Source organism: Haliotis rubra, unplaced genomic scaffold (assembly GCF_003918875.1).
Source record: "Haliotis rubra isolate DU_JTF1 unplaced genomic scaffold, ASM391887v1 Scf1096, whole genome shotgun sequence".
Lineage (NCBI taxonomy): Eukaryota > Metazoa > Mollusca > Gastropoda > Lepetellida > Haliotidae > Haliotis > Haliotis rubra.
The window spans coordinates 77,340-85,756 of NW_025764999.1; positions in this window are offsets into that span (position 1 = coordinate 77,340).

The window sequence follows — 8,417 nt, forward strand, 5'->3', positions numbered from 1 at the left end:
AGTTAAATGCCACTACTGCCTATGTAAAGGCCACGGGGCAAACGTAGTCCGGCACCAGCTTATCTACGAGAGGAAGAAGGACTACATAAACGAACGTAGACTACTCCTCAGGATGGAGGCCTAATTAGAGATTGTGTACACCTAGGTATAATGATGAATAGTCGACAGTTAGTGGAAGTTGAACCCACGGAAAGTTGTTGCCTGAGAAGCTGGCAGGTGGATGTAGGTAGGTGCCCTCAAACCTCTGGTTGTTGGCGAACTCTATAAGCTGGGGTGCTTTGCATTTGCAATCACGGTGAAAGTAGGGTTTGATGTACCGTGGACTGGGCACACTTGGAATTACCTTGATGGTGGACTAGTAAATGTGCATCATGGGGAGATAGATATGATTGTCGACGCCTCGTTGCAAACAATACAAGACACCCTACTACTCTGCGCATGTTCCGGGTGGGTCCAGGGTATAATCGATGAGGTCTATCTAGATATTTACTAAGGATTTTATGGCGCCTCCTTTATTTTTTGGTTAAGGTTGGAGGAGTTACCTCCCTTGCCGGTTGCCCAATATGAGATTGTATACACCTGGGTATAACAATGCCTACTGTCCGAGAGCTCAAGCAGATTGCGAGAGAACAAGGTGTAGTGGGTTATTCGCGATTGAGGAAACCCCAGCTGTTTAGCTTACTAGGCATACAACTCCCTCCAACGGTGAAACAACTCAAACTCCAAGCTAAGCAGCTGGGGCTGGCGGGTTATTCCCGCCTGGATAAAGCCGGGCTAATCGCACTGTTGCACACCCCTGTACAACGACCTCCCACGGTGAAACAACTCAAACTCCAAGCGAGAGAGCTGGGGCTGGCGGGTTATTCCCGTATGAGGAAGCCCGAGTCGTCGATCTACAGTTCGTGTGCACTGAACGCGCTGTAGGTAACTACCTGAGAGGCTGGAGCATGCATGTAGACAAGACCATAGACATCGGCGACGTCAAGCCTCTGATCGCTGACAAGGTCAATGATGAACTGAACGACCTGGGAAGTTTCAAATCACGGCAAAGATGTCGCTTGATAAACAGCAGACGGACGGTGCCATTCAGTACGTTCAGCCTTACTTCCGAGGTAAACAAGAAGTTGCGACTCAAGCCGAGACGGTAGACGAGTCCATCGACACCTCGCTTCAGCAGATACGAGAGTGCCTGGAACGCTACACGCTCAGGGGGTCTGGAAGGGCCATGGACAAAATCGATAAGGTCTATCTAGACATAGCTAACTACGTACAGTTCAGAGTCAGATGGTACCTAGACTTAACCCCTACTACAAGAAGAAACAAGCCATAGTCAACGTCAACAACAGAGGGGACGATTGCATGAGGGTAGCTATCAGGTCCGCCTTGTTTCCGACCGACGTTAACTCGAACAGACCTTTGAGCTACCCCCAAGACGATGGGCTCAACTAGGACGGTATAGACGAAACCACCCCCATATCCCAGGTCACCAGAATCGAGAAGCAGAACCCCATAGCCATCAACGTCTTTGGGCACGAAGGCAACAAAACGATCGTGCACAGGATCAGCCCAATGGAGGGTCGTCACGTGATCAATATATTCATGATCCAGCGAGGTGGTAAGTACCACTACGCGTGGATAAAACACTTCAGCAGGCTGTTGTACGACCAATCGGCACACAGAAAAAAGAGTCACTTCTGCGAACGGTGCCTGCACGGCTTCACCCGGGCCGACCTGCTGGAATCACACCGGGAGGATTGCCTAGGCGTGGGCAGACGGCCATACAAATCGACATGCCCAAGGAAGGCGACAATGTCCTAAAATTCGACAACCAAAAGAACCAGATGTCCGTACCTTACATCATCTATGCCGACTTCAAAACCCTCGTCAAACCCGTTGACATCGGGCTGGTCCCCAACACGCACAAAACGCAGTAGCACCAGGCCTGTGGGTTCGGATACGTGGTCGTCCGATGTGATGGGGAAACGAACGCTCCCGTGGTGTACAGGGGTCCCGACGCGGCTCAAAAGTTTCTCATGTGCTTGCAGCAGGAAGAGAAAACCATCAGGAAGAAGTTGTACACCATCGTTCCCATGCGTATGACCCAAGCCGACCTGCGAGCTCACGGCTGCAGCACTCACTGCCACGTGTGCGACGGCCAGCGATTCGGTGAGAGATCACTGTCACATCATCGGCGAGTACAGAGGCTCCGCTCACAGCGTGTGCAACTTGACTGACTCGGCCATCACCCAGGACGATTACGACCACGCCCAGAACGTGTGGGAGAAACTGGGCTGCAGGAACCTGGGCGACTACCACGACCTGTACTTGAGAACGGACGTACTCCTGCTGGCTGACGTGTTCGGGACCTTCAGAAAGACGTGTTTCAAGCAGTATCAACTCGACCCCGATTGGTACTACACCAGCCCCGGTCTCTCTTGGGATGCCTTGCTGAAAAACACCGGGGTCAAACTAGAACTCCTCACCGATTACAACATGCACCTGTTCATGGAGAAAGGATTGCGAGGGGGCATTTCCATGGCCTCCAAACGCTACGCGAAAGCCAACAATCTATATGTGAAGGGCTACGACTCTAGTAAGCCCACCACCCACATCCTCTACCTCGACGCCAACAACCTGTATGGCTGGGCCATGAGCCAGTATCTACCCACCGGGGGGTTCGAGTGGGTGCCTGAGATAGACGTCATGAGCATACCGCCGGATTCGGGGCAGGTTACATACTCGAAGTGGACTTGGAGTATCCAGCAGCATTACACAAGTCACACAACGGATACCCCCTGGCTCCAGAACGTTTGATTGTGGACCCGGACTGGATGTCTGACTACCAACGGAACTTGCTTGGGGGTAATAAACCAGCCAACGTTGAAAAACTCGTACCCAACTTGATGGCCAAACCCAAGTAAATCGTTCACTATTGCAACCTGCAGCTGTACCTGTCGCTGGGTATGAGGCTGACTAAAATTCATACAATGCTCAAGTTCAACCAAAGCCCCCGGATGGAGCCCTACATCAGAATGAACACGGACCTGCAAAAGCTGGCCACCAGTGACTTCGAGAAGAACCTCTACAAGCTCATGAACAACTCGGTGTTCAGTAAGACGATGGAGAACCTGAGGAAACGCGTGACCGTGAAGCTGGTCCGGTCGAAAGAGAAAGACAAGCTCAGGAGACTGATAGCCAGCCCAGCATTCAACCGGAGCAAGATATTCACTGACGATCTAGTGGCCCTGCACATGAGGAAGAGCCACATCAAATTCAACCGGCCCATCTACATGGGGATGAGCATCCTCGACCTCTCCAAGCACCTGATGTACGACTTTTATTACAACGAGCTCGAGAAGCAGTACGGCGACAGGTGCGAATTATCCTGATGGGTAGGTTGGGTTGTATCTGATGTCACAATGTTTTAGCAGCACAGTGTTCACGACACTAACACCACGATCTGATGCATACTCACAGATAGCATCCTTCACAACGTCAAAAGGGTCGTCAGCACGAACGTAACTGAGCTCAAATCGCCTGTTCTTACTTCTGTACACACCATTGAATGCACGCTTCCAGGGTTAGTGGTATACAATGTTGAAAAATCAAATGTTTTGACAGAACGGAACTCAGTCCGTTTCTGAGATTCTAAAAATGTAAAATAATCCTTTGAGTTTTTGAAAATCCACATGGTATTGATTCCGCTTGTCTGAAACATTTTCTGTGAATATCGAGAAAGGCCATGCTTGGTAGTATCAAGGATTATTGTTAGTCTTTGAGACAGGGATTTGGTGGTACATTTGCTAAAACCAGCAATAAATTTCTCCTTGTACGGATTTTTATGACGAAATCCAGTGCAAAAGAGAAATGGACTTTTGAAGAAAATCACAGGTATACAGTCAGATATATTTACATAGGTGAAAACAACAACAACAGCAAAGAGCGAATTTCACTCCTACATGTTTCAGTAACGTCTTCAGGGAGTACACGACACCAGTGGCAAACAAATGCTAGAATGATGCGATGAATCAAAGAAGAATATTTGATTAAAATATTAAGACCACAACATATTGTAAACCAATAGTGAATGTTTTCGAATATAGTTCGATTCCCTCAATAACAAAAGCCGAATAACAGATCAATGATGCGGAAGAATATGCACTACTTTCATTTGAATAATGGCGGCTAACTCTTTTTTTGTGTGATTCAGGGTTTTTACTTGGTTCTTTGATGAATTTTCTGAAGATCATTCAATTTTGTAGGAGTTCATGAATGATGAAGGTAAGTATTTTTTGTTATACCTCCAAGAGCCTGACGTAAAATCATTTCAGGTTGACAACTCGGCTAACGCTGACTAAACCTTGGCTTCGGCCCTGGTAAAATCATTTCAGGTTGACAGCCCTGGCCTCGACTAGCGAGCATCCATCGGTATCAGCTGACCAGAGCGGCACCAGCTCTGGATTTGCAAAGGTCAAGGGGGATGACCTACAACAAATAATTGAATGGTCTTTATCAAAGGCGACCAACAGGAATACTGCCTGAGGCGTTAAACTGTTCCGTGTTGCGTCCCTACGACACTTTGTAAACAAAGAGAGAGAAATTGATAGTTACCTCCCCGGAATTGTTGAGACCGGCGAAAACGTCTTTCCCAAAATGTGTTTTTCTACCATACATAGTATGAAGCACACACATCAAAATTCTGCATTTACAGAAAAATTCGAATTTACATACATTTTACCGATATCTTAATGCAATAATGTGTTAATGATTACGTAATTATTTTAGCCCAATATTTAATATACACCTGCAAGCAATACTGTATTGTAGCATTGGTAAAAGTCTATGATTTTCTAACAAATGTCTAACCTTATAATCTTACCTTCCCTTAATTCGCAGAGTGTCTCCAAGAGAGGGGGTATTCTTCCGACTTCGAAACTTTTGTTGCTCAAGCAGTGAACACCTATCCTCACTCATTCTACGCTGAGGAAGGTCGTAGCGACTTGTATTCAAAGTCTACCTTCGTAGGCCATCAGTCGCCATCTGCGTTCTACTCGATTTGAAACATCAATATTTTGAATGACAAAGATTTCCATACCGCAAACAATGTTTTAATTTATATGGTTAGATAAAACATCACGCCGCAATCCCCGCGACCGAACTGGAGATGATCCGAGAAAGTTTCGATTTGTCTACTACACCTGTCGGCCTAGTCAATAAAGTATGCTATAACAATACTCTTGGAATCGCCCATCGGGGCAATGAAAACCAGGCATCACTTCGCCCATCGTCCTTCAAGGTCTCCGTTGATGAAAATGGCTGTGAATATATTGAAATGACACACACGGAACTCCCAAAAAATCACCGTGGCAACTTGACAGATTCCACTGAGCCAAATAAAAGGATTTAGTACCCATATGGTGAAACATAGTGTCATATATATCATATGTGCACATGTCACTTTTGCCTAGCAACCATAGTTTCTGTATTTCGTCGTGTGTGACGTCATTTAACAATTGAACGTGACGTCAGTTAACAGGGCCGTCACTCTTGCTTACCGTGTTTTACTACACAAATGTACATGAATAAAATGAATAGTAAAGAAAATATTACGCCCGAGCAAGTGTGTCATACAACTTATACGAAATTAGTGCAAAATTATGCATTGCCTTCGCTCTCGCTCGGTCTCGGGCAGGCAATACAGACTTCACACTCGTTTCGAATAAGTCATATGACACGCTTGCTCGTGTATTAATCTCTATTTATTGAACACAAAATGCCATATTCTCACACACACACACACACGCACGCACGCCACAGAGATACGCATCAATGAGTAGGAAATCATCACGTCTATCAGCTGGGTCAAAGGTAACATACACAGAGCGAGATTGACGCTAGCGATCTCTGGTGGGTCACATGACTGGTCACATGATTACACTTTATGTAAACTTACATCATAGTGACCAGTCATGAATAACATGAGATGTTCTGTTGTAACACTATTTATTAAACACAAATTGCAATGTTAAAGAGAACAAGAATTGAAAAGATCGCATGTTGAAAACCACATTTCTAACTACAGTAGTAACGCGAAGGAAAACTACCAACACGAAAAACACAGTGATACATACATGTACAGTCTTCACCGATGCAAAATACTATACACAATGCAAAAAGTAATCTTGGAGCAAGGAACCAACTTACATAATACGACAAGAACATTGCCTGTGTATTCTGAGGGAGTACGGAATGTACATAACGTCTACATTGCCTGTGTAATCTGAGGGAGTACGGCATGTACATAACGTCTACATTGCCTGTGTAATCTGAGGGAGTACGGCATGTACATAACGTCTACATTGCCTGTGTAATCTGAGGGAGTACGGCATGTACATAACGTCTACATTGCCTGTGTAATCTGAGGGAGTACGGCATGTACATAACGTCTACATTGCCTGTGTAATCTGAGGGAGTACGGCATGTACATAACGTCTACATTGCCTGTGTAATCTGAGGGAGTACGGCATGTACATAACGTCTACATTGCCTGTGTAATCTGAGGGGAGTACGGCATGTACATAACGTCTACATTGCCTGTGTAATCTGAGGGAGTACGGCATGTACATAACGTCTACATTGCCTGTGTAATCTGAGGGAGTACGGCATGTACATAACGTCTACATTGCCTGTGTAATCTGAGGGAGTACGGCATGTACATAACATCTACATTGCCTGTGTAATCTGAGGGAGTACGGAATGTACATAACGTCTACATTGCCTGTGTAATCTGAGAATTACGGGAGTACGGCATGTACATAACATCTACATTGCCTGTGTAATCTGAGGGAGTACGGAATGTACATAACGTCTACATTGCCTGTGTAATCTGAGGGAGTACGGCATGTACATAACGTCTACATTGCCTGTGTAATCTGAGGGAGTACGGAATGTACATAACGTCTACATTGCCTGTGTAATCTGAGGGAGTACGGCATGTACATAACGTCTACATTGCCCGTGTAATCTGAGGGAGTACGGAATGTACATAACGTCTACATTGCCTGTGTAATCTGAGGGAGTACGGCATGTACATAACGATTTCCAACGACCAAGCTTCAGCACAATGTTGGGGTCTGTGCCTTGATCGACTGCTGTAGTGGCACCGCTCGGTCGAAAACATTTTGCCGAGAAACCTTGATCAGGTGAGCCAGCCAGTTTCAAGCCATCTTCCATGACACGAGCAACGCTTGACGCGTCCAAAGTATTATACGGACGCTTCGAAGACAAAAACACACTGAGAGTCAGGCCGAACTGATGCAGCCCTATCTATGTATATGCGTAATGCAGTTCACAGGGCAAACGTTACTGTCGCTAGGAGACGGAACAGAAACAGTGAGCCCAGTCCGATGCGTGTCGCTCGTTATACAAAGAACGTCTCTGTAGCACTGCCGTCTTGCTGACATTGAAGCTGGTACATGTAATAATTAAAGTTGTTTGTCAGCGTGACCTGATACAGGGTCAAAGTCACAGATTTCGGTGCGATATAACTTCAGAGTGAGAGCGAGTAGACATATTGTCTTTAATCTCAAGTCTTTGAGTGGGAGATCGCAATTGTCAGGCCACCTGGACAAAAATGCCCGAAGTGAACAAACAGGCATAACACTAGAGCTTTTCATGCAACACACTGTACCCGACTTTATCAGTCTGTCAGTAATAGCTGTATAAAAAGATCATGAATGATATTTTCAACATCAAAAGCATCACATAAATGTCCAAACACTGCAACCGCTGTGTTGAGTACTAATCTAGGTCGCGATGACATATCACAAAGATAACACACAAATTCGGTTAAAACAGCAGAATTATTGGGAGGAAAAACATAACTATGCTGTCTACAGAGGTCATACAGTCTATAAATGGCCCTGTTATAAGACCGTCTATTACTGCTAAAGCAATATATTGTTGTCAGTGAGGATCTGAACACTTAGTTGCGCACCAAGGGGATGGATGCTGTAAGACCGTCTATTACTGCTAAAGCAATATATTGTTGTCGGTGAGGATCTGAACACTTAGTTGCGCACCAAGGCGATGGATGCTGTAAGACCGTCTATTACTGCTAAAGCAATATATTGTTGTCGGTGAGGATCTGAACATTATTCTAATTCAACTTAGTATGTAACACGAGTTCTGATTGGTCAATGCTATAAATTTCCAACCGTATAATCAGCATATACGGTCGCAATTTGAAAACCGATTCACCAAAACCTTTCAATGTATCCCCACGCTTTTGGGGTAACGCTGCTTTGCAGGACATTGTCATTTGCAGAAGCCATAGGTCAATTAACCGAGTTTTTGCGCACATTTTCCTATCCAGCTACGTACGGCTATAAAATTACACAAAATGGGTGGAATTTGAC